The following is a 27085-nucleotide window of genomic DNA, read 5'->3' as shown; positions in this document are numbered from 1 at the left end:
CCTGCCGGGTGTCACAGGCTGAATGGAGTTTATGACTTTCAGGAGAGTCGCAGGACAAGCCACGGGCCCTGAATCCGGGGGTACCCATCATTGTCCTCTAGTCACCTCTGGGCATGGGAACGGTGTGAGGGTTGGGACAGCAGGGCCAGAGGTTCAGGATGGGCGCCCCAGGCTCGGGTCCCAGTCCCCAGCATTCCCTTGCTCCTTGCTTGTGTATCGGCCGTGCGTTGCGGCTCCAGGCTCCTCGCCCTGTCTAGTCTGCGCTGCTCCCCGGAGCCCGGCTCTTGGGGTGAGGAGGTGGGGTCTAAAAGGGTCGAGGCTCTCTGCCCAAGGGGGTCCTCTAGCTCCACAAGCGCACGGAGGCTCGGAAGCTGCGTGCAAGGCCTTTGCCCGGCGAGGGCGCTCTTGAACTTGATTTTGAATTTCAACCCAACGCCAAAGCTCCTGGCTGGGGAAGGGGCGCGGTGGGGAGTGGGAGACCTAGGGACCGACTCTTCCAGTGTTCTGGGAATAGTGAGGGGGTAGGGTGAACTGCCTGGGGCCGAGAGCCCCAGAGAGGCGACTTGGATCCCCGGAGAATCGAGAAAGAGGCTAGTAGGAGGGGAATCCACCACTCGGAACCTTCCGGGAATGGGAAGGTGCCGGGCTGATCTCACGCCTCCAGGTCTCTCAGTCCAAGGGGGTGGTGGCAAGCGATTCAGAGGGAAGGGACTGTGAACTGGGTCGGTGACCTTAGGGGGAGAGCAAGTCCCAGGTGGGAAGAGGGGATGTTACGTCTCAGAGGGCCAGACAACCTTGTACCACCTCCTATTCTCCTCCCCCGCAGCCCGCCCGTTGAAACAACCGTCCCTGCGGGTGGTGCTGTGACACATGCGCTTACCCAGGGTCTGACTTCGGGGTCAACTTCTACATGGCTTCGTGCGTGTGCGTGTGTGTGCACAGCCGTGACTGTACTCGTGTGCACATCCCCGTTTCTCATACCCACCTCCCTTCGCCACGAAGGGTCCCAACCTCATGACACTCGGGGGGACTTGGGCTCCAAGGCGCGGTTCAGTGGCCTGGGGCACGGACAGGGGATGCCGGCAGGGAGAGGAAAAGGAGAAGAGGCTGTATCGGTGTCCTGAGATGTCCCCACAGCTCCAGCCAACTTCCCCTCCGGGAGCCCTGACCCCCTCCCCGGGCCACCGATGGACGTGCAGCGGCCCCCGCCCCTGCTTGGGTCCCCTCCCCGCGCAGCTCCCACGTCCGACCTGCCTCGCGCTCACAAAATGAACCACCGCCTCGCGTCGCCGCGGCCGCTGCCGCCGCGCCCGCTCCCGAGCTCGAAAGCCGGAGCATCCCGGCCCCTTCGGCGTCGCCGGCGCCGCGGCCGCCCCGCCTGCCCGGCAGGTCCGGGGCTGCTCCGATCGCTCGGTCCCCGGTTCTTGACGCAGTGAGCGCCGCAGCCCGGCTCCCGCAGGCTCCTATCGACTCCGGGCGAGAGGCCGATCCCTAAGCCCGGCGGGCTCGGGGAGGGGCGGTTAGCGCGGGCGGGGGAGGAGGTCTGTCTGGAGCCAGCCAGAGCCCCGAGGAGGAAGAGGAGGAGGAAGCAGGGGCAGTCACCGCCGCCGCCGCCGCCGCGGCGCTCCCGGGACTTGGGCGCGCGCGCACTGTTAGCCGGCGACCGATCCTCCAGATCCCGGGGCCGCAGCCCGGTTCAGGTAGGAAGGGGTGTGCAGCGGGCGGGGGTCCCCTTTGCCGCAGACGCGGGGTCTACAGGTCCCCGCCCCTGGAGGGGGAGGGGCGGGGAGGATGCGCTCTCGTCGGCTTCCCGGGTGGCGCGGGAGTCCCCAACGGCTCTCATAGCCCTAGTCTCCTCTATTGCCCCAGTCCCCCGCGCCCTGTCCTGGGTGTCCGCATCTGGGCCGTGTCCCCTCCTAGCCTGTGGGGTTTCGGATGCAGCGCTTTGGGTCCGAGGCTCCAGGGCGCCCCCCACTCACCGGCGTTCACTAGGCGGGTGCACCCGAAGTTCTCGATTGCCGGGCTCCGGCCGGACAAACTTCCCTCCCCGACTACGCGGATCGGAGAGCCCGGGCTTGGGACCCCTCCCCTCCCCTCGTATTAGGAAGCACCACCCGGGACCCGAAACTTTGCTGAGCGTGCTGTCTAGGTTGGGGGTGGGGAAGAGGGGTCGCTTGCTGCGAGGAGCACGGGATGGCCATGGTGCCCCAAGTTGGCCCAGAAGCTGCATCCCTGAGTCTGGATACCTCCGCTCCTAGTTCAAGGAGGAGAAAAAGTGGGTGGTGAGGCCTCGATTTCGTGCGTGCGGCTCACTGGTCTCCAGTCGCTGGAGTCCTGGAAAGGGTATTGTAAGACCCATATCCCCTCCCCAGCTGGGTGTCCGGGCTCTGTCCAGCTCCCTGGAAGGACCTGAGTCCTAGTTATTAACAGGCGCCTGTGACAGGAGCCTGTAGGGATTGGGAAAGCCGCTGAGCTGGGTTTGGCTGCGCGTTGAAGCTGACCCTTCTCAGTTCTCAGGGATCCCATCCCGTCGCGCGCCCACCTCTCTCCTTTCACTTTCCCCTCAGGCCTCGAGGTGTCAGCTCCCCCTCCCCTAACTTTTGTCTTTCCAGACAGCCCAATGTGGACTGTTAACCACCCGGGGTCAAGAGCCTAGGCCGACCTCTTGACGCCCAAGCGCTCCAAATGACCCCCACCCGAGGTTACGGGTGCAAAGTCCCCAAGGCCATTCTGCTAGGCATGAATGGGGATCACCCTCAAGCAGTTTCCAGTCCTTGTGACCCATCGCCCACTAGTGACACATTCACCAGCAGCTGCCTAGGGGCTGTGGCGAGCAGACTGGCCTCCGAAGCTCCTGGAAGGGTTTGGGGGGAAGTACTCCGTTCCCTGTGAGGGAAGGAGCCAGTGTCTTCTTGCCCCCCCCCAATACAGTGTCTCCTTCCCACGACCTGAGGTATCAGAAGGGTTCTGTACCCTCTCCCCAGCTCACCCCAAAGCTCAGGTCAGAACCTGGGTGGGCTCTAGCATTTGGGAACAAGGGAGTTGGGTTCATCTTCCGGTCTGGGATGGGAGGTTGCAGAGCCCAGACCCCTAACAGCTCGGGGGACTCTTTGTCCCAAGGGTGCCGCGGCCCCGCCCCCTTCGGGTTCACTGCTTCCGAGCCCGCTTCAACAACCTTAGAGCTTGGAGAGCTGAGGTGGTGCATCTTTTCCGCTGCTCTGGGTCTGGGGAGCGGCAGGGGGCGTGGAGCGCAGCGATGGGTCCCTGACAGATGTCCTCGCGTGCCGGCGCCGGCGTCTCTGTGATAGAATTAATGGCTTACAAGCAAACGGCCGATCTGTCCGGTCCCGGGGGAAGGGCGGCCCAAGGGACTCCCGGATCTTGGTTACAACCAACGGAACAGCTTGGAGATTGGGGGGACATGGCCTGGAAAACCCAACCCTCTTACTAACGCTCCCCACCCCACCCCCCTGCAACTGGAAGCTCCAATGTTGGATGCCCTGGGGACCCTTTCACGGAAGGACGGCTATCTATCAGTGCTGGTGTTTTCCTTTCTTTAAGCTGACCTCCTGGGACCTTCCTCCCCTCCTGGAGACTGCTGACCCTGGGAAGTCACAAACTCGCCTTGAGGGTGGGGCTATATTGGTCCAGAGCACTCTGGGGACCTGGACCTCAGCTTGCTTGTTCTTTGTTGAAGGGGTCAGAGGAGCAAAGTTCAGTTGAGTGAACCTGGGGGCATGTACTAACGCAGTGCCTGGTACACAAGCAGCTCTCACCCTTCAATCTCTTGACTCACCATACTTGTAGCAGGGTTTTGGTCATGCTAGGCCAGGAGGAACCCTAGAGATGTGGAAAGTCTGCCCCTTCTCTTGGAGTTTGCCGTGGGGAACTGATGACAAGGGTGTCAGGCTCCTCCTATCCACCTGCATAGAACGGACCAGACTCAGAATACCATCCATGAGTGACTGGAAAGTCACAGGCACAATCTTGTCCTTGGAGATCAGTGGATGGGAACCCCTTTTAGATACAGCTGTGTTGGAAGGGTTTCCCCCACCTCCCACCCCAGGTCCATGGGCCAGGGCCTAGAACATTCAGGCCAGCAGTATTTATCTATCTGATGCTCTTAGCCTGGGCCCTGACAATAACAGAAGGCCAGGCTGGGGAAATGACAATCATCATCGATGGCCCAAGGGCCCTGCTGCCCTCCTGTGTCTAACCTGATCCTCTTAGTTACACATTTCCAAGACATAGTCTTTGCCTACGCTGGGTATCCCTTTCTAGGAGTCCTTCCCAGCAAGGACTGGGAAGGCATGCAGTCTTCAGTTTCCAAGTTCATCCAGTGCTTGAAGGCCTGGCAGGCGGAAGGTAGCTAAGAGCCCACCACCCCCTTCCAGTTCCTGTAGGTGCCCAGGCCAGGAGGAAATCCAACCTGCCACCTTAGAGCAGGGCCAGTCCATACACAGGACTGGATGGCGCTATGGGCGTTCATTCACTTTCCTTCTTCGGTCCCCACACACTATAGGATTTATCTTGATTTGCTCTGCCACTGAATTGAGTCAACTCTTTTGTATGCTCGGTGAATTGCCCAGCTGCTGGCGAGGAGCGGAGGAGCGGAGAGAGAGCGTGCAGGGGGTACTGAGGCCGGGAATCAGGAGCGGGCGGGCGGGGAACAGGAAATGGGGAGGGGGCGCGGCGTGGGGATGAGATGGGCTGTGTGGTGTGGGGAGCCGGGATCTGCCGGAGGCTCCGAAGGCACCGGTGGGGCTGTGAACAGGACTTATCCAGGACGCTGTCATCAGCGTACCGGCCAGAGTGAGGAGTCCATATGGCTCTGAGCCTCTAGCTAGGGTCTTCTTGGGCCCGGGGCAAGCCTCTCCTGACTCGGTTTCTCTCCTGGGGCTTCCTTACAAGCAGGCGCACATCGGGAATGGTAGGCTAAGCTGAAGGGGTGCTGGAGAGCCCTTCAAGTCCTCTCAGAGGTTGGGGTGAGTGAGTGAAGGATGGGGGTCAGAGACAGGAGTATCGTTCTGGGCTCCTAAGTCCCAGCTGTCTGGGATCTGGGCCAGTTCCACCGGAAGACCTGGCTTCTGAGATGGTCTTAGTGTGTTGGTGGTGATGGGGTCGTGCGAGACCCTTGCTGAAGCAGCAGATACTCCCTTCTACTTAGACGTGCAGGAGGGACTATCAGGTGTCCCCCCACCCCTGCAGTTTCCTCCGCGATCTCCAGCTCCCACGAGCCGGATCCTGAGGGCGATACAAGCCCGGAGCACAGAGGGGACCGGGAGGCGGGGAGAAGGGAGGGCGCGCGGCTCTCGCAGCCGGACTGAGCGCCGGCGGAGCGGGTGGAGGGAGCCGACTGGTGGCGAGGGCGGGAGGGGGAGGGGAGGGAGGGCGGGCGGCGGGAACCAGCCCCCCCGGACCCCCCCTCAGGCCGCGCGGCGAGGGGCGGGGCGCGCGCGCAGATCGATGGGCGAAGCTGGGGAGGAATTTCAATCCGAGAGAGAACTTAGAGCTTGAAGGACGGAGGCGGCAGCAGTGGTGGCGGTGGCGGGTGCAGCCCCGGAACGCTGGCCGAGCCGGGCCGGGCAGGTAAGCGTGAAGCTCGGGGATCTTGCGTCGCAGCGTGGCCCGAAGCCGAGCTTGGGCCGTTGGGACCCCGGCCACTCCGCGGGAGACCAGCCGGCGACATTGCGCTTCTTTCACCCCAACGCGCAGCGTGCGCCCCAGACCCCCTGACTGCGCCCTAGGCCCTGTGCAAGAACCCGAAGCGGTGCAGCTGTTAAAGTTGTAGCAACTTGGCTGTAGAGGAATCTGAGCCGGCTCAGTCCCGCAGAGCCAGAGACTAGGGGTACTAATGTCGCCTTAGAGTCACTGCCGCAGCCTTTAGCCTCCAGTCGAGCAGCCCCTTTCCCAGCTCTTTGCTTCGCTGAGTGCACCCCAGTCTGCTCGCCAGTGCCAACGACCCTCCACAGCCACTGCCAGGCCTGGAAACCTTCGCACTGTTCACGCACCTCCTCACCCGAGTCCCTGACACCCCTGCCCTGTCTACCATCCTTCCCACGGCTGGAGATCATTTTGGCAGGGCACCTGAGACTGTTCAGTCACACATCAGAAAGGCTAGGGTCTGCATTGAAACTACTGGGTCAAAACCCTGGCGTGGGAGTTGAGTACTTTACTAGAAACTTGGTGGACCCCTCCCCGCAAACTTGGAGCTGTCCTCATGGCCGTTCATCTAGGGGTTGGGGTGAGAAACCCTGTGAACCTGATCTCCCACCCTTCCTAACCTGCTTGTTCCTTAAGTTAGTGCCAGATACCACCCCCTCCAGGACCTGACAGCATCTGAGATCGAAATATTATGCTCTTTAAGGTAGGGGTTATGCGACCTTGAGTCAGTCGATGTCTCTAAGCCTCAGTTTTCCTGTCCGTAAAATAGGGATAGGATGATACTTTCAGAGAAGTAAAGGGTTAATGAAGATGGATGTCGGGGGGGGGGGGGGGCTGTTTTCTCCAGCCCGGAGCAGGAGGGAACCCAGTCGGAGCTGTTGGGTGTGTACTTGACCCTCACCCCCTGTGTTGGGTTGTGGGGGTTATGAGTGAACTACCCCCAGGAGAGCTTGGGATCTTTGGGCACAGGAGTTCTGGAAGGTGTCAGAGCTGGGAGCAGGTATAAAAAGCAAGCGGGCTCCTCAATCTCTCCTATAGATACGTTCTAAAGAACCTCCTCCAGCCCTGAGAGGCAAGGATCAGATTGGAGGTATGTTACTGAAAAGCCAGAAATAACCTCACCTCTGTGCTTCCCCTGGCCTCCCCAGCCGTCACCTTGTCATCAAACAAGTCCGACTCCTCAGCTGTGTGTCCCAAGCCACCAAAGGTGGAGGGTTAAAGTCCAGACAGACGACTGAGGGTAGCCTAAGGGAACACCCATCTTCTCTGGATCCAGGGGCTGGCACCTCCCAGCTTTAACTTTTACTTTCCTGGGCCCTCAGAGGTCCAGGCAGGTTGAAGCCGATCTGAAGTACCCCTCCTTCCACTCTGCCCAACAGAAGCCTTTGGGGTCTCCAGGTGAGAAAGGAAGGTCTGTGCTTTGTTCTTTTCTCTGTCCTCCTCCCCCAGGACCTTGGGTGCATGTCACTCAGCATGATACAGCAGGCATCCCTGTCTGCTGACCCTGAGAAAAGCTGGGGTGGACACCTTAACTTGACTCCCACTCTGAGGCCTGAAGGAGAGGGGAGGGGGATCTCTGACCATAGGAGAAGTAATCCTGTCACACACCCCCCCTTTGGAAAACACCAATTTCCCCAAAGTGCCTTGGCCTTGAGTTCTCTACACCTTGGTTGAGGAATCTGCTGGACATTTCTCCCTTGCCTCCCCTTAAAAAAAAAAAAATCAGGTGGTTGTTGCTCCCTGGAGAGTCCCAAGCCAGGGACTTAGTTCAACCCTGCCATTTGAATCATGGGAATTAAATCCTTGGCCTCACACTCTTCAGCCGACTTAGTAGGACCAACACTCTGACAGAATTGAACCAGGCAGCGCAGTAGGGCCTCTCTCTCCCTGTGCCCCTTGCCTGTCTCCAGAAACTAAATGCCACCTCTAGATTCTAGGGAACTATCCTCAACACCCATGAAGTCTTTCTCAGATCCTGCCACATCACTGTCCCTGAGGAACCCAGTTCCCATCTGTAGGAGACCAGACTCTAAGTGGCACGGCACGACTCAGCTATTCTAGCTTCCCAGATATTTACAAGCAGAGAGTCCCTGGCCCCCCATGAACTCATATTTCTCAGCTGAAAAAAGCTAAGCCTTGTAGCCATCGGGGTGGGTGCCACTTAGATAGGGACAGAAGGAACCAGATGAAAAAAAATGTCACTGGGCTGACCGGCAGGAGAGGGATCTCCAGAGTCAGTGATAGGGCCATAAATTTCTGGGTGTAAACTGGAAAGAGATGATGGTGTAACATCAGACACTGGATACATTTCTTACCCCCCCCACACACACACACCATTGTTCTTCTCCTTTTGTTATCTGTCCTGGATTTACTTTCTCTCAACAATGTACCGAATGTCACCTGGCCTTGAGTGAAGTCTCTGCTGGAGTTGCTGATGGCAGGTGTCCCTGAAGGGAACTTGACATTATCCATTCCTAAAGTTCACGTGAGGAGAGGAGGCCCAGAGAGGCACAGGATGGTGCCCAGAGTCGCACAGCAAGCCAGGTTGGGAGGAATAGTTATTTATTCAGACTACTGGGGACACCTGTTTTCTCCTGCATCTGTGCTGGGGATGGGCAAGAAGTGGGATGCTACTTGTGGCCTTGTTTGACTCCTCTGCGTTCCTATCTGGGCATCCGACTCCATGGACCCTACTCTGTCCCCTGAGGCTGTCTGTCAGCTTCCTGGAGGGGACAGCAAGGCAGGAGTTAGGGGCCAGCCACCTCAGCTCACAAGTACTGAGCTCCAAGAATGAGGCTATGGTGGAGAGAGAGAGAGAGAGAGAGAGAGAGAGAGAGAGAGAGAGAGAGAGTATCAATGTGGTTCTTTCTGATCTGGACCATCTTCCAGAAAGGTCTAGGACCATCCAAGGTCAGGAGTCATGAGCTGTAGGACTTAAACTGGAGGCTGAGAGCTGCCTCCTTGCTGCAGGCTGCCCCAGTGGGCCAGGACCTCAGGGTTGGAAAGAGATCAGAAGCCTAGGCCAGCCTAGCCTCCTTAGGCAAAATACAGAATGGGAATTGGGGGGTAGAAGGGGGGAGCGCTTGGCTCCCTGCTCCCTCTGGACTCTGGATAGAAGGAAAACCGAGCCATGGTGGGCTCAGCTCACCAGTGCTGGGACCACTGCTCCATGGCCCTTTCACACATCTGAGAGTCTGAGACAGTGGCCTGCACTGGGAACCTGTGTCTTGATGATTTGACCTCCTTCTGGTCTCCACCACAGTGACTTGTCTCTTAGGGTCCCCTCTCTTGTGAGACAGTCTCATGCTCTTATGCCCCCAATATGGAGGGGTAACTCTTGCAGAAGATGTTCTCCTGGTCCTTAAGGGATGCACAGGCTTGGCCTTAGCTAGGTGCTGGGTGTGTTAGTGTACCCTATGATGTGGTCTTCAAACATCTGCTGTCTGCCTGTAGTTTCTGCCACAAGGGTCTCCCTGTGCCAGCCCCAGGCATGGACTCCAGGTACAGGAAGAGACAATTAGAAGGGATTCTGGGGGTACAGACAGGGCCAGGGCCACCTGCAAGGCCTTGGCACCTCCAAAAGAAGCTGAGGTTCAGAAAAAAAAATGAGAGTGGGAAGGCATGAGCTGGCCTAGAAATTCCCATTAACCCAGCCTGGCAGCTCAGCTCCACTTTCCAAGCAATCCTTCCACACGACAGATGGGGAAATTGAGGCCCAGATAGGACTGTTGCCATGGCGATCCAGACAGAGCATTCAGACCACACTCACCCCCACACCTGACTTCTCCCCTCAGCATGAACAGGTTCCCAGCCTTGCAGATGAGAAAGCTCTGCTCCTGCCCGTAGGTCTCCATCATGGAGGTGAGGGGTCCCTGCCTTTGTGTCCTCCAGAACCCTCCAGCCTCAGCAGCACATCCGCCCTCTCCCCTGTTGATCACACCTCCATCAGAGCTTTTCAGGCAATGCCGACAGGACAACAGAGGACCAGAGAGTCTGTCCCCGCAAGCTGCAACTTCGCCCCTGGCAACAGCATCCTGCCTTGGAAGTTGTTGGGTCCAGACAGAATCTTGCTTATCACGGGAACCCCAGGGAAGTGATTGACAGCCTGAGACTCGCTTGTGTTTACCGACAGATCCCAGTTTTATTTTCAGTAGGCTCAAACCCCGGCAACTCTTAGTCATTAACTTCCTCTGGTGTAGTAAACACGGAAGCTCGTATGGGCTGCCACATAGTCCCAACACACACACACACACACACACACACACACAGGGATGAAGGCAACCCTGGCTGGCCATGTGGAGGTGGGGTGAGGATCGTGTCTGGAAAGGGGTTGTAGACCTTCCCAGGGTACGCAGTGAGTGCGAAAGAGAGGGAGGGATTTGTGGTCAGCCGTGCCCTTCTGCATGTAGTCACTGACGGCCCTGTGCTCCTGAAGTGCTTTCTCCTGGCAAAGGACCTTGGGCTAGATCCTCACTGTGCCCACGGCTCAGATGCCAGGGGACCTGAGGCTTCTCAGGTTTGTTCCTTGAGAGGTCAGTGCCTTGATCCAGGAAGGGTACCAGCTGATGGACTGGAAGCCCCGCCCTGCCTGGTAGAGTGCTGGACCTGGTTCCTGACTGTCTCTATGGGGAGAGCACTTCAGGGACCTTCCCAGCACCTAGCGGCATCAGGGTACCCTGGATGCTATCCCTGAAAGAGCTACAATCCTTCACGTCCATCAGCGCCACTGCTGCTCCCTACAACCAGGGTCTCTGGGAGGGGTGGGCTGCAGTTCAAGGGTGATCCCTTGCCAGTCATGTGACCTGGGAGTAAAGTCCTCCTCCTTGGGCCTCCAGGTTTTAATTTGTCAAATGGGTCTGAAGTATTGGGTGACATAGGGGACTGAAAACAGAATCTTGAGAGGGAGACGGGTGGGGAGACGCTCTGCTCCAGGATGAGGCTGCGCCGGGCAGGGAGCTGAGACTGTAAGCCTTTGGTGTGGGGTGTGACCCTTTCTCTCCTCTGAGCCATGACATCCCCCATGTAAGGTGAGGAGAGTTGGTTCAGACAGATTGTTACAATGTATCTGTATAGAAGAGGTGAGGCTGCCGTACTTCTTGAATTTGGTGCTCTGTTCCGTGGGACCCTGACATCCTGGGTGGGGGCAGGATGTGTGGGGGGAGAATGTAAAGAGAGAGGGTGTCAGGGGAGGAGGAACAAGAACCGAGGTCCTGCTATCGCCACAAGCTGGAAGGTCAAAGGACCTTCAAGGCCAACGTGGACAAGTGCCCAGGTTAAGAAGTCCAAAGAAAGGCCACAGGGTTCTGGCTGACCCTAGGCTGAAGTTCATGGGAAGAGGTCATTCTTGTTCTCACGGCTCAGGAAATTTCTGGAAATTTGCAGCTCCCGGAGACCAGGTTGACGGGATGTATTTAAAAGGCCTCTCTGAACTGGTGGTGATGATGCTGAGGAAGCTGAGGGAGGAGGCTTGGAAACCAAGGGTAGCCTAGGATGCAAAGAGGGACATTGTTTCAAATGAGCAGATGGATAAAGAAAGAACTCCTCCCCATGCCCTGCAGCGAAGAAGTCTGTTTGAGGCACAAGTTAGAGTCTGACACCTGAGGGTCTCAGGAGCCGGACTGACACACAGGTGATGGAGAAACTGTGATGTTTCTTTTGACATCGCTTGACTAGTTAGAGCTGGGCCAGCGAGATGGCTCGGTGGGCAAAGGCACTTGCTGCCGACACTGACTACCCGAGTTGTGTCTCCAGGACCCACATGGTGGAAGGAGACCCCTGCAAGTTGTCCTCTGACCTCTCCACAAGCGCTGTGGCGTGCAATGCCCCGCCCCTTCTGATAAATGAAATGTACTTTTCTTAACATGGAGCCATGTTCCTATGGAGAAAAATATTCTATAAAGCGAAACCTTTCTTACCTCTGTGTGTGTGTGTGTTAGGAAATGAGGGACACACCCCACGGAGAACAAGGCTTTGAAAAGTGCATCTTGCTTCCTTTTGATGTCCATTAATGCCTCAGAGGTGGAAATGGGGTACATGTGCCCCCGCGGATTCCTGCAGGCTCTGGTGACAGTGGTGAGCTTTCTTGGGAACTGGTATCTGTCTTGGAGACGAGGTTATAGGACATGCAGATGTGTGTGCAGGGAGGAACAGCATGGACAGCTCGGGCTTTTTAACAGGAACACGCTCTGAGCCTTTTCCTTGTCTCAAACCCGGCAGAACCGGTGGACATTGGAAGATGAAGCCGTGTGGATCTGTGGAGCGCCGGCAGCCTCTCACCTGTTGGGTCTGAGTGCCGCCTGGCTCCTCTGTCCTGGGAGCTCAGGGAAGAGACTCAGGCCTCTGAGGTGTTCGCCGCCTGGCAGACATCTGGGCTTGTTTTGGTTTCCTCTGTCTGGCGTCCCCACAGAGCAAGGACATGTTAGATCTGAGGGATGCGCTTTAGGAAAAACAGCTTGTCAGAAATCCAGGGTGTCAGGACTGGAAAGACGGCTCCATCTAGAGCAGCGGTCCTCAGCCTTCCCGATGCCGCGGCCCTTCAATGCAGTTACTCACGTTGTGGTGACCCCCAACCATAAAATTATTTTTGTTGCTACTTCATAACTTGAATTTTGCTGCTGTTATGAATCCTAATGTAAATATCTGCGTTTTCGGATGGTCTTAGTCATGACCCCCGTGAAGGGGTTCAGGGTGAGAACCACTGGTCTCTAAAGCAGCTGCATGAGGACCCGAGCTCCGTGCCCAGAGCCTTCAGAAGAAACTGGGTGTGGTGGGTCCTGCCCTGTAATCCCAAACTGGGGAGATGGAGACGGGAGGATCCTTGGGGGCCTCGCCTATGCGGTGGGCTCCAGTTCAGTGAGAGACCATGTCTCTACAAGCAAGATGAATCGCTCCTGAAGACCAAGATTGACCTCTGCCCCTGCCACACGCACGCACGCATGCACATGCGCACAACGGTCAGGCAAGACCAACCAGGTGTACACAAGGGCTCACTGCCCCCAGAAGGCCAGAGTAACGCTCTGTGACCAGATGGACAATCCTACCACAGCCAGCTCAATCTGGGACACAGAGAATGGCGAGTGACCTAGTAGCATTCAACTGCCTGCTGTACAGCCCCCAGGTCTACATCATTACTGTCCCCACCCTCTGATGATGAAAGCCCAGCCCCTCAGCCTCGCACACCCAATTGTGTGTGTGTGTGTGGGGGGTGTCTTAGTCACCCTGCTTTTCTCCCATGCCCCTCCCCATGCACCCTGTTGTCTCTGAGGCATCTCCCTATGCTCTATCATGCTTCCCCAGCTGAGTGACTCAGGAAGGTTGGTTAGTGTCAAGCTGAACAAGTGACCGTGACAGTAAATTTGGGAATGAGGGGTGGGTGAGGCATAGAGGAAGACACTGGGTTCCCCATGCTCTCCCTGGTACGGAGAGGAACAGGTAGAGACAGGGCAATGGCTGAGGAGCAGCACTGAGTTTGTAGGAACCCACGGACATCGTACATGGTGCATGGCAGCCAAGACAAATGTCAAAGATAAAGTTGCTGCTCCCTCCTCTGTCCTCCTCTCTCTCTGAGCCTGTGCCCTGTGGTCTACAGGCTGCATGGAAGAGCCTTTAAGGTGCCTGGGCCTAAGGTGCCCTGGTCCCCCTGGGTCTGTGATTGCATCAGGATGCCCTTTGAGTGGGAGGCATGTCCAAGGCAGGACCTAAAAGAGGTGGGAGTGTGAGCTGAATTTGGGGCAAGGTCCCCAAGGTCACAGGCAACCTTCTTCTGTGACGGAAACCTGATGAATTGATGACCATCCAGGGAGTCCTGGCCTCAGGGAGGGCATAACCTAACCCTGGGCATTCAAGAGGCAGGGCTGGCTGGTGAGGTACCTGCTCCAGTCACAAGGTGCCCCTTACCATTTCTCTGTATAGCCCTGGCTGTCAAGGGTCTCGATCTGTAGACCAGGCTAGCCTCGAAGTCACAGAGACCTGCCTGCTTCTGCCTCACAAGTACTGGGATGAAAGGCGTGTGCCACCACCGCCCAGCTTGAGCTGTGATTTTTTTACACACTACAAATACCATTAAGTCCTGCCTGTGCAAACCCACTGTGCGTTACCAGTCCTACTGTGAGTGTACAATTCTGTGGGCTTCAACACTGACAGATTCACACAACCAGAGCCTCAAAAAAAATCAGCTTTATTCTATAGTATTGTTCATTTAGCTCTGAGACAGTGTCAGGCTGTCCTCAAACTCCCAACCATCCTCCTGCCTCAACTTCCCTAGTGCTGGGATGACAGGCATGTGTTGCCACACTTTCTTAGTGACTGTGTGTGTGTGTATACATGTACATGGATGTTTGTGTGTAAGCATGCAGAGGCCAATAAACCCCAGAAATCCTCCTGTCTCCACCTCCACAGCTCTGAGATATTTTCTGTCTGTCTGTCCATCTGTCTGTCTGTCTGTCTGTCTGTCTCTGGCACCACATGTGCCAGGCTGGGTGGGGGGAGCATCTGCACCCCCACAACTACAACCAGAAAAGAATTCTAGGGTGTGTACCCACCTATTTCACACAGCTTGGGGTTGAAACAGAAGTGGAGGGAAGAGGCAGCCCCTACTACTCTCACTCCCCTCAAACCGGGAGGTACCACCACACCATTTTGTAAAAAGCATGGCTTCTAGGAATCCGACTCTGGCCCTCAAGCTTCTGGGGCAAAGCTCTGTGTCCCGCGAGCCACCTCCCCTGCCCCAGTGCCATGTTTGTGAAGTTTGCTCACGTCGCTGCGTGACTCATCCTCTATTTATTTTTAATTGCTAAGTAGTATTCCCCTGTCTCGATAGAATGCCTCTCTTCTCTCCGCATCCCGAGGGACAGACGTTTGAATCATTTCTAGTTTGGGGTCGTAATGAATCACACTGTGACATTTGTGTACCAGGCTCCAAGTGGACGCCAGCTTTCGCTTCTCTCGGGTAGATCCCTCGGAATGGATTGCTGAGTCATTTGGTAAGCTTATATTTAAATTCTTAACAAACTGCCAAGTTGCCAGACTCCCAAATTGGCTGGACCAGTTTACATCCCCATTAACAATCCTTGAGGGGCTGCACTCTGTGTGCCTCGGCACCCGGCATGGCCAGTCTTTTTATTACAGAGATCTGAGCCAGAGTGCGGTGCTCTCTGTGCTGGGTCCAATATGCCATTTCCAGGTTGACCAGTGACGTTGAATGTCTTTCTGCATGCGCTTAGCCACCCACATTTCTTCTTTGATAAAATGTCTATTCAAATCTTTGCCCATTTTAATGGGTTTGTCTCATTATTAGCTTTTAAAATTATTCAAATTTACTGTGAGAGAGTTCTGTACATATTCCAAAACGAGTCTTTTGTAAGAAACGGATTTGTAAATGTCATATCTTGATATTCTCTCTCTCTCTCTCTCTCTCTCTCTCTCTCTCTCTCTCTCTCTCTCTCTCTCTCTCTCTCTCGGGTCTCATGTAGCTCAGGCTGGCCTCAAACTTGCTAAGTAGCAGAGGATGACCTTGAACTTCTGATCCCTTGCCTCCACTCCTGAGTGTTGGGGTTACAGGCACGTGCCGGCACACCAGAGTTTATTCTGGGCTGGGGTAGGAAACTCTCTCTCCACGGAGCTGCAGTCCCAGCCCCTGTTTTCTTCATATGAGCTTTTTGGAACACAGGGTTTTCCTATCACAATGTCTGTTTTACTCATTTTCTCTTCTTTCATGAATCTTGTTTTCTGCTTTCTTTGCCTACTCCAAGGTCACAAAGATTTTCCTTCATTTCCCCCAGGAGTTGTTGAGTTTGGGCTCTGCTACTTAGATTTATTGGCCATCTGAAGTTAATGTCTGCTTATGATGTAGAAGGACTGGAGTTCATTTTTTTCTTGGTGTATATGTGTTTTAAAAAGACTCTCGTCTGCCTTATATTTTCTTGAGACCATAAACGTAGGAGCTTATTTTTGGATTCTTTTTTTTCTGCTCCATGGGTGTCTATTTTTAAAAAAGATGTTATGTTTATTTATTATCAGCGTGCACATGTGTGCGCCACGGCATGAATGCGGGGGTCAGAGGATGGCTCTTGGTGTTGGTTCTCCCTTCCTCTGTGGATTCCAGGACTGGACTATGGTCCTCAGCAAGCACCTTCGCCTACTGAGCCATCTTGCTGGCTCTATGTCTCATTTGTGTCTGTCCTGATGGCAGTGTTATACACTCTGCACCATGGGGGCTCTGCAGTAGGGTTTAAAACAAAGAATTCTAATCTGCTCAAATAGTTTTTCTCCTCAAACTCATTTCGGCTCTTCCAGGTCCCTTCCCACCCCATGCCAATGTTAGGATTTGCCTGACAGTGTCTACCAAAGTTCCTCCTGGGAGTGTGAGGGCCTTGTTCTTAATTCATAGATCAATTTAGGATCGCTGCCTTTGAATCCACATCGTAGAACGTTGCTTCTCTTTATTTGGGTTTTGAATGTTCCCGAGCACTTTGTCATTTTCTGTATATAACCATTGTGAACTGAACACTTTTTGGACGCTGTCTCACAGTATAGCCCAGGCTGGCTTTAAACTCAGGGTCCTTTTGTTTCCATTTTTCTAAGTGGTGAGAATTACAGATGTGCGCACCTACCCCCAGCTTAACTTAATGTCTTTAGAGAAATTCACTCTAAATATTTTATTTTCTAGACTAAGCTATGGCAAATGGAATTATTTCTTAATTTTGTAATGTTTCCTGGCAGCACAGAGGAGTGTCGGTTAGACATACACAAGATGCATGTGTATGTTTATGTATGCAGGTGTGCTTGTGTGTGGAGGCCAGAGGACACCCTTGAGTGTCATTTTTCGAGATCCGTCTTTTTATTTGAGACAGGATCTCTGGCTGGGAACTCACTGAGTAGGCTAGGCTGGCCTACTAAAATTTGCCTGTTTCTTCCTCCTTGGTGCTGGAATTACAAGTAAGCCCTACCACATCCAGATTTATTTGTTTTTAAAGATTTTCTTTTTATTTTATGTGTATGGGTGTTTTGCCTGTGTGTATATACATGTTGCACATGCAGTTCCCACAGAGTCCAGAAGAGGGCTTCAGATTCCTGGAACTGGAGCTACAGGCAGTTGTGAGCCACAATGTTGGTGTTGGGAACCGAACCTGGGTCCTCTGCAAGAGCAGCCATCCTTAACCACTGAGCCGTGTGCACAGCAAGCACTTCACTGACTGAGCCATCTCCCCAGCCCAAATTTTACATATTGATCCTTTGTTCCACAGCCTGCTAAATGTAGCCTTTGATCTGTTCTAGCAGATGTTAATGGATGCATAAAGGGCTATGTCATCTGCAAACAAGGAGGGATTGACACCTTTCTTTTCAAGCTGCAGGTCTCATGTTTCTTTTTCTTACCTTATTGCTTTGGCTGGCATCTCTAGAGTCACACTGAACAGTAGAGACACTTTGTGATCATGGAGAAAGGTGTTTTTGTTTGTTCGTTTCTTTTGAAACAGGGTTTCTCTGTGTAGCTTTGGAACCTTTCCTGAACTAGCTCTGTAGACCAGACTGGCCTTGAACTCACAGAGACTGGCCTGCCTCTGCCTCCTGAGTGCTGGGTTTAAAGGCGTGCACCACCATCGCCCCATGAGAAAAGTGTTTTGTCTTTTCTGTTCAGAATGAAGTCAGATGTGGGATTTTATTTTTTTAGGGTTTAAAATTTCCTAACGTTGGTACCTGATTGCAAGTTTTCTCATAATAGTACTGCCAACTGCTTTACCACATTTGCTAAGGTGCCCTGTGTTTTTCTCCCTTTTTCCTATTATTTTATATTACTAGCTTGGTGCACTAATATTTTGTTGAGGATTTTGCATCAATGTTCGGGAGTCAAAGAGGCTTAACTATGTTCTACTGGGAATTTTTTCTCAATGCCGGAAAAAAATAACAGTTTCTTGACTATGTCTTTCAGTCTCTGTCTCTGTTTTTGTTTCTCTGTTCCTCTCTCTCTCTCCTTACAGTTCCTTGGGCAAGGATTCAACCACTTGAGTTATAGTCTTAGCTTTTGTTTAGTTTGAATAGGGTCTTGATGTGTAGCCCAGGTTAACACTGAACCCATAAACCTCTCACTTCAGCCTTTTGAGTACTGAGATCACCAGAGTACAAAGCCACACCCAGTTCATCTTCTTTTCTGAAAAATTCCAGAAAATTTGATTTTGTCTCTTTAGTTGTTAGCCAGAATTTACTACTAAAGTCACCTAGTGCTGGGCTTCTTTCCATGCGAAGATTTAAAACTGGTTGTCTCTTTGGGTCCTGATACGAGTCTACTCAGATTTTCTGTTGCTTGTCAAAACTTGTGTCTGTCTAGGCACCCATCCACGTCTTTGAAATTGTTGACGTTTCCATCATAAGGCTGTTTGTAACGTCTCTTCATATTCCTATGTATTTGAAAAGCATGTACTGCCCCCTGGGTGGAGAGTTTTGAAAACCTCAGTCATCTAGGCTAGTGATGGTGCTGTCCAGTCTGTATTCTTCTCCACTCCAGCCTCATCAGTTTGCTTGCTTTTGTTATACACTGAATTGGAACCTAGGTACATGCTCAAATGCTGAGCTATAGCTCTTCCCTGGTTATCTGCATATAACTACTTTTATATCACTTTAATTTCTACATGTTTTAATGTTTACACTAAAATATATGTCTTTTATACAGTATATGTTATGTTTGGCTCTTGCTCTTTTAAATCTGTCTTGAGAGTCTCTGCCTTTTATTTGGACTGTTTAGCTCATTTATAGACTTTTTTTATTTCATGAAATTTCTATTTACATAGTTTCTATATCTCAAGCCTTTTTCTCTTCTTGTTTCCTTTGCTGTCTCCTTTTGCATTATGGAAATGCTTTTAGGTAATATTTTATTTCTGTTGGTTCTCAGTCAATGGAATTTTCATTTTAGCTACTATACTTTTTAATCCCAAATTTATCACTTCCTCCTCCTCCTCCTCCTCCTCCTCCTCCTCCTCCTCCTCCTCCTCCTCCTCCTCCTCCTATGACAAGATTACTCTTTGTTGCCCTGACTGTGCAGGAACTCTCTAAATAGACACAGCAAGTCTCAAACTTATAGAGGTTCATCTGCCTCTGCCTCCCAAATGCTGGGATTAAAGGTGTGTGTCACTATGCCTGGCTCCAAATTTATTGTTTTAAAAACAAGTTCTGTAAGGCTGTAAAGATGACTCCAGCAGCAAGTTAAGAGCTCTTGCTTCTCCTCCAGAGGACCAGGGTTCAGTTCCCAGTGCTCATATCAGGTGGCTCACAACCACCTGTAGCTCCAACTCTAAGGAATCTAACACCCCCTACTGGCCTCTGTGGGCACTTGCATGCATGTATATAGGCACACACCTACACACACACACACACACACACACACACACAATTAAAAATAAAGTAAAATCTTAAAATAACTTCTGTGTCTTTGTTGAGGTTGCACACTTTTTTGTGGTTGTTATTTTTGAGACAGGGTCTCTCTATGTGGTCCTTGCTGTCCTGGAGCTTGCTAGGTCAACCAGGCTGGCCCTGAACTTATAGAGATCTGCCTGCCTCTGCCTCCTAAGTCCTGGGGTTAAAGGTGTGCACTAGCACTACTGGCTCGGAGGTTGCACATTTTTACTTATTATTGTTATACTTTCATTTAACTCTTTAAACATGGTTTTGTTTTGGGGGGCAATTTATTAATGCAGTGACTGCCTTGGAGCATTTTTCTTCCATACCAGACATCTGAGGACCTTCTGTAATGATTTCTTTGAACTGCTTTCTTTTTTCTCGGTGAGAGCCATTCTTTCTGATTTTGTCTGTTGTATAATTTTGTACTGAGAATGGACAACCGTCCCAGAGTGGATCCAGATTCTGACTTTTTCCTTGGGGAGTTGTTAATGTTGGCATTTTATGCTGCTGTTTTTATTGTTTGTTTAGTAACTTAATTGGACTAAAGCTGTGGAATAGACTTCCTCTGATGTGTGGTTACCAATTTCTCAGTTGTTCCCTCCTAACTTCCTCAATTCTAATTCCTCCTCCTTGTTTGTCTTTTTCTCTTCCCGTCCTCTTATCCTCTCTTTACCCTCCTCCTCCATCCTCCTTCCTCCTCTCTCTCCTCCTCCCTCTTACTTCCCCCTTCCTCCTCCTTTCCCTTCTACTCTTCCTCCTTGTTTTCTCATCTCCTCCTCCTCTAATGTTCTCTTTTTCCTACTCACCTTCCCCGTCCTCTTCTCCTCCCTGACACATTCTTTTCCTCACCCTTTTTCATCTCCTTTCCTTCCTCTGCCTTCTTCCTTCTCCTACTTCTTCTTTCCACCCACTTCCTCTTCCTTCCACTCTTCCTCTCCTCCATCCCATAACTTTCTAGGGACCACTCTCTGTATGCCCAGCTTTGGGGTCAGTGAGGGACCAGTTAGAGGCATGAGGCCTGTTGGGCCTGTTAGTCTCCATGCCTGACTGACAGACCTATGTGTGAGTTTGGGAACACGTTAAAGATCAGTTAGCTTTTGTGTGTCCCTTGGCCCCAGCTTCCTGCCAGACTCCTTTGTGGCACCTGCACACTCTCAGTGGGCCAAGGACTTAAGCTAACTGGGTCTCTCCTTCCCCACATAGGGGAAGGTCTTCATCAGCCAGCTTTGTGGAGAGGCTGGGTCTCTGTGTGAGTGCCACAGCTCTTGAATACATAGTCTGGTTTGTCACTGTCCCCATCACAATCCCAGTTTCAGCTTAGCAGCCTTGCTGGCTGTCCCTCCACCAGCAAAGAGGCTCCTGCACTTTTTTGCCCAGCTGAGTCGTGTGCCTTTTGCTCAGAGTCCCATCAGCCCCCTGACAGAGTAGCTTTTAGTCCTCATTGCCTGCTCAGTGCAGCCCTGTTTAAAGGCTGCACCATCCAATAAGGTGGGGAGACAGAGGCGGTTCTAAGAGCGAGGAGCACAGACCCCTGTGTTCTCCACTGCCAGTGCTTTTTTCTAAATAAATCTCTTTGGTTCGTTTCTAGGATGCTGGGATGATCACTGTTGAGAGTTTCAACTAATTTTATAGCTGGTGTGTATGTATGCGTGTGCATGTGAGTGTGTGTGTGCGCGCGTAGGTGTGTGTGGGTGTGAGTGTGTGCATGCGTGTGTGTGTAAGTTTGGGATGTGTGAGTATGTGTGTGTTCTCATGCATGTGTGGAAATCTGAGGTCAGTAGTCAGTGTCCTCAATCACTCTCCATCTTACTTTTTTAGGAAGGTCTCTCACTGAACTAAAAGAATACTGATTCAGCTGTGCTAGATGGCCAATGAGCCTCCAGGAATCTCCTGTCTCCACCCCTTCTGTGTTGGGGCTACAGGCGCATGCCACCATGGCCAGCTGTTGGGCACTGGGGATTTGAACTCTGGTCCTTGTGCTTGCACAGCAAAGCACTTTATCCACTGAGTCCTCTGTCTGGGTTGTGATCCTCCAGCCTCAGCCTGCTGTGTGCTAAGATTATAGATGTGTGCCAAGCCAAACCGGGTTTTGAAGAAAAGATTTTGAGGTCTATACTATACAACCATGGCAGTCCCACCTCCTTGGTGCTATCTTAAATATAAAACTTTTGGGTCAACAAGTAAGGACACTTGCTGCCAAGCCTGACAACCTGAGGTTGACCCTTGGGACCCACATGGCAGAAGGAGAGAACCAACTCCTGCAAGTTGTCCTGTAACTTCCGCACACCCACCATGGCGCATGTGCCCACACACATACACATTGCAAGTAAACAAGATGTAATAATAAGGTGAAAGTGGGCCATCGAGATGGCTCAGCAGATAAAGGGGCTTGCAACCAAGCCTGACAACCTGAGTTCGATCCCCAGAACCCACCTGGTGTGGAAGGAGAGAATTGACTCTCGATCTCTGACTTCTATACACGGACCATGGCATGTGTATGCACACACACACACACACACAAAATGTAAAAGAATTTTAAAGAAAAGTTTTTTTTTTAAAAGCACCATATACAACTCCATGAAATATCACAGAGTGAACACCATGTGAGAACCACCCAAACCAGAAGTAAAATATGACCCACCTCTCAGAGGCCTTCCCCACCTTTCTCTTCTCCTCAGGGGCAAGCACTCTGACTTTGATCCACATGCTATTTACATCTTTGTACATGACTTGAATGGAACCATGTTGTGTATGTTCTTCTGTCCAGAAGGGTGTAAGGTCCCTGAATCTTTGTTGTGTGGCTAGAATATTCCATTTGCCTGCGGGCAGATGCATTAATTGATATATTTATGATTATATGAATGGATGCATGGGTGGATGGATGGGCGAATGGATGGATGGAGGGATGGGTGTATGGATGGGTGAATGGATGGATGGAGGGATGGGTGTATGGATGGGTGAATGGATGGATGGATGGATGGATGGATGTGTGTATGTATGTATGGATGGATGGGTGAATGGATGGATGGATGGGCGAATGGATGGAGGGATGGATGGATTGATGAGTGAATGGATGGATGGATAGATGGGTGAATGGATGGATGGATGGATGGATGGATGGATGGAGGGATGGATGGATGGGTGAATGGATGGAGGGATGGATGGATGGGTGAATGGATGAATGGATGGATGGATGGATTGATGGATAGATGGATAGATGGATGGGTGAATGGATGGATGGGTGAATGGATGGAGGGATGGATGGATGGGTGAGTGGATGAATGGAGGGATGGATGGATAGGTGAATGGATGGATGGACTGATGGGTGAACAGATGGATGAGTGGATAAATGGATGGATAGGTGGGTGGTGGATGTATAGATGGATGAGTGGTGGGAGAGTGGAAGGATAGGTGATGGAGGATGGAAATAGATGGTTGAAGGGCTGAATGGATGACAGATGGGCATGTAGATGGATGTAAGCATGGGTGGGGGAGTGGAAGGGTGGATGGGTAGACGGGAGAGTAGATGGACGGTTGGGTGGGTGAATGGTTGTTTGGATGGGTGACTGGATGGCTGCATGAGTGGATGTGTTGGTGGGTGGATAGATAGTTGAATAAATGGATGGATGGGTGGATGGTTGAATGAGTGGGCGGGTGGACAGATGGTTGAATAAATGGATGAATGGTTAAGTGAGTGAGTGTGTGGGTGGATAGATGGCTGGCTTAATGGATGATGGGTAGATGGATGAATGATGGGTGGATGGATGGCTGGGTGGGTGAATGCACAGGCAGGTGAGTGGGTGAGCACATGACGGATAGCAAGCATAGATCATAGGTGTACCCACCATAAAGGATGACTGGAATGGTAGAAGTGGCACAGGATGGGGACAGCTGCCCAGATGATGGAAGTGGTATAGGATAGAGATGGTTTGTTGCATGGTAGATGTCTATATCCCCTCAGGGCCTGAAAAAACAATGTCATCACTAGAAGTTTGAAAGTGTAGAATCCCTTCAAATGGAGACAGTAATTAATGTTACCAAATAGCATATGGTGACCCGGAAGCCCAGAGAAGTGGCTTGACCTGGCTTGTAGGGTTTCACAGTCACTGTGGTGAGACTTGAACCCAGTTCCAGCCTCCTTCTAGTATAGTTTGAGTGTATGAACTGACTGATTCCCGAAGGCAAGAGCTCACTTTGTGCCCTCAGAGTGCAGGGCTGACATCTCCATGTGTTGTGACCACTAAGTGGCCCAAAGCCTTAGCTGCTTTGCTCCTGATCATGGCCATTTACTGAGCATCTTCTGTACACCTGACTTAGACTCGACCACGAGAGTTCAGAATTGGAGTCTTGTGGTCCCTCACATTAGGGGACACCCAAACACTCGTTTATGTAGCATGAGGTTAGACTCGATGTCCCTGAAGACTGTGCTGGGCCGGGAGTCAGTGCTCCCGGGAGCTTGCCCATGCATCTCCAGTCTTATCCACCCCACCTCTCTGTCCCACAAGTCAACTACTGGCGTAGCACTTCCGGCAGCATCCGTGGGTGGTGACAGATGCAGCCATGGTGGAAATCTCTCATAGAGGACAGTCTCCTGAAGAGCCTGTCTTGGCTCTGCATAGGGGTGTTGCTAGGCTGTGTCTAAAGGCTGGGCCAGGGAGCCTGGGAGATGTTTAACTTTGAAAAATAGACCTTCACAGCTCATTAGGTCTCAGCCTCTCGGCCTGGCGCCTCGGGCAGCTTGGGAATGGGAGACGGCAGGGCATGAAATCGCTGAGGTATTTAAAGGCCGATTCTGCATTCTCGACCAGTGGTGTCTGTCCGCCAGGCCCCTGGCAGGGCTGTCGTGTCACGCAGGATGGGGTGGGGTGGCTGATGCATTTCTAGAGCGCTGTGTGTGACCTGACTGGCCCCAGGTTAGACACTCCTGAATCTTGACTTCAGACAGGTCAATTCTTGATTCTGAGCCTCAGTTTCCCCACCTCTACCTATGCCTGTGTGTGTCAGCACCTTTGCTCTTTTTTTTTTTCCTTTTTGGAAACAGTCTCGTGTAGCTCAGGCTAGCCCTGAATTCCTTAAATACCTTCTAAGTGCTAGATGACAGGGGTTACTACAGTGGGTTTATGGGGATGCTGGGGATTGAACCCAGGGCTTCATGCAACCCGGGCAAGCACTCTACCAGCTGAGCCACATTCCCCTTCCCCACTCCCAGAAGTGGAAGCTGGTTATGGGATGTCCCTTAAGGACCCTGCTGCTTCTCAAGGATATTGAGTTTTAGGCCTGCTCCCACCCCTTGCTGCAGGGGACCCCAGGATCTGAATAGTATCAGCCAGCACTTCCAAGCAGGCTAGGCTCTCAGAGCTCTCAGCCTGGCGAGGGCTGCAAGCAGAAGAAGGTTCAGATGCCGGGAGCCCTGAGGTTTCCCTTAGTCTTAGATGTTCATTCATTGTCCATCCTAGGGGCCAGGAGGAGGGGCTGGCTTGGGAGGAGGAGACTCATTTGCATGGAGCCTCAAAGAGACAGCCAAGAAAAATCAGAGCTAATCATGAGAGCCGGCTGTGGCCACAGGACTCTAAATTGCATTAGGCGGCTTCTGGTCTTCATTGAATGTATCAGATGCAGAGGCAGAAGCAGGAAGCTCTGGGCGGGTGACCTGCCTGCCTGCCACCATGGCAGATGCCTCTGGCTGGAAGCTGGGGGCCAAGGAAGTTTTCTGAGGCTTGGAACCCTCTAGGGCCCTCCCCCCAACTCCTGTCTCTCAACTTCCATCAGCTCCTGTAAGACTTTCCCAGGGCTCTGTGACCTTGGACGAGTTACCTCCTTCTCTGGGCTTGTTTCCGAAATTAGAAGTTAGAAAGGCTTGCTTCCTGAGTGCCAAAGCTGCCGAGTGAAAGTGGAAGCCCAGGAGGGTGTCAGAGAAGTTTCAGCCTTCTTCCCTCTGCTCTGCAGGGTAAAGCAAAGATGCCTGTGAGGGCCCATGTAATCTCCCCCTTGTCTGCGAGGCCTGGACTCTTACCCTGAACCTCAGTCTTGTTATCTACACAATGGGTACAGCTCCGTTTGTAGAGAGCTTGCCTGGCACTGTACTAACCCAGGTGGCACACCCCTGTCTTCTCAGCCCTCGGAATGTAGAGGAACTCAGGGGGTCATTGTGGGCCTTTCCTGGGGGCTATGGAGCACCAAGGAAATGATCTAGAAGCAGACTCCCTCTGTGGGTCTGGCATGGAGCAGGTGTGGGTTATTCCTTGTGGGGCTGGCTCCAAGGGGTTCTGGGAGACAGACACCCAGCCTTGGAGGTGTTTATGGCTGGAGGGTTTTCTTCAGAACCCAGGAGACCCCCAGTAGGTAGAAGTGACATTTAGTGAGGTGTCCTGAAGAGGATCCAGGGAGGCCGGGTTCCTCCATCTGGGCAGGTGCATCAGTGTTAGGTGACAGAGGCTGGGGCAGTCCCGGTGGTATGGGCTTTATGCACAGTCTGCCTGCGTGTGCCAGAGGAGCACGTCCATCATGAGGACACATGCAGCTGCGTGTGCACACGCGTGTGCAAACAGACTCCACGTGGCCAGTAGATCTCTGTAGTTATACAGTCACCCCGTGGGGCTGCTGCCCCGTGTGAACATGCCAGTCAAATATCAATGGATGTGTGCTCCCCGTTCTTGTGTGCACATACGCAGCTGTGTGCACCCGCACTTGCCCCTCCTGCTTGTCCCCATGGCAACCCCAGCAGTGTGTCCTAGTGAGACATACAGCAGGTGTTGGGAGATCTCTGTTGGTGCTGGGGGGAGTCACAAGGGATGGGCTTCTCACAGTGGGGCAGGCAGGGCCAGTTGGGGTTCTTAGGCAGAGGCTCTGGGTTTAGGAGAATCTTCCAGAAGCCCCCCACTCCCGATTTGTGATTCCTACAGGATGAGTCATAGGCCCATCTGTCCAGGATTTAGTACTGTGTGGTCCTGGGTGATAGATCATCAGTGTGTTAGGAGGTCCCAGTCCCACTTTCTGGGAAGGTAAACTGAGGCTTGAAGCTGCTGACGTTGGATCCTCAGGCATCCCAGGAGGACACAGGTCCCTCACTCTTCTCCTCCCACCTCCATGGAGAGAGAGGAAGAGACCCTGCACCACCTCTTGTTTCAGTTACGGGTGGAGTGGGTGAGAGCCCTCACCTTAAAACCTACCCAGTGACCCCCACTTCTTTTTGCTATTTAGCTGATTGTGGGAGAGCTCTGCCTTGAGACCCAAGGCTCAGGCCCTCCCCACCCTTCTGTGAAGTCATCCAGCTCGGGCTGGCAGGGTTCCCATGGCAACAGCAGTGACATCACAAAGGCTGGAGGAGGACAACTGGAGGGAGGTGTGGGGTGAGGCTGAGGAGGGGATTCCTGCCTTCTCGTCCACCTTCTAGAGAGATAATACTTCAGCCACTTGTTACCAAGCAGGCCCGAGCCAGTGACACTACGAAGTCCTGGACATTCCCCACAGAGCCCTCAGAGACAGGAGGAGTGAGGGCCACCCTCCTGTCCAGGTGCCAAGATCCTTCAGCAGTGAGGAGGTGAACGTGAGCCTCGGAAACATAGATGTCATGATCACCTGGTCTGGTTAACCAGCTGCTCTTGCCAAACTTGGAGTGACAGCCTTAAAAGGCCTGTGACTGTGCAGGTCACCGACCGCTGTTCCTGTGGGAGTATGGGAGCCTGAGCTTCTCTCTTTTAATATGCGCACGTGTGTGTGTGTGTGTGTACGTGCATGTGTGTGCACGCATGCATGTGCACACACACACTGTGGTGCCCCTGTGGAGGTCAGAGGACAACTTGCTGGAGTCGGTTTTCAGTTCTCTCTTCCCATTACGTTGGTTCCAGGGATTGAACTCAGGTTGACAGGCATGGCGGCGAGTGCTTTTGCCCAGCTGAGCCATCTCTCCAGCTGCCCTCCTCTGACCTTTAAGACGGGGTCTTTTGTAGCCCAGGCTGGCTTCAAACTCACTACTTAGCTGCAGATGACTGGCCTCCACCTCCCAAGGGCTGGAATGACAGGTCTGTGCCAT

The 27085-nt window shown here is 52.7% G+C and overlaps 1 protein-coding gene across 3 annotated transcripts in view; it reads left to right on the top strand.

Moving 5' to 3' along the window:
* The first annotated feature begins 1516 nt into the window (after positions 1–1516).
* Elfn1 (extracellular leucine rich repeat and fibronectin type III domain containing 1) overlaps positions 1517–27085 on the top strand; it is a 64538-nt gene continuing 38969 nt past the window's right edge. Inside the window, exon 1 of one of the 3 annotated variants that reach the window (XM_057763443.1) lies at positions 1517–1700. The gene's annotated coding sequence lies outside the window, so the exon portion shown is untranslated. Of the gene's footprint in view, positions 1701–4571; positions 4633–5501; positions 5590–27085 lie in introns of those variants that run through there. The other 2 variants (XM_057763446.1, XM_057763444.1) reach the window with 2 other exon arrangements.

Source organism: Chionomys nivalis, chromosome 3 (genome assembly GCF_950005125.1).
Source record: "Chionomys nivalis chromosome 3, mChiNiv1.1, whole genome shotgun sequence".
Classification (NCBI taxonomy): domain Eukaryota; kingdom Metazoa; phylum Chordata; class Mammalia; order Rodentia; family Cricetidae; genus Chionomys; species Chionomys nivalis.
Note: the sequence above shows the minus strand (reverse complement) of the source record. Positions and strands in the feature narration are given on the sequence as shown.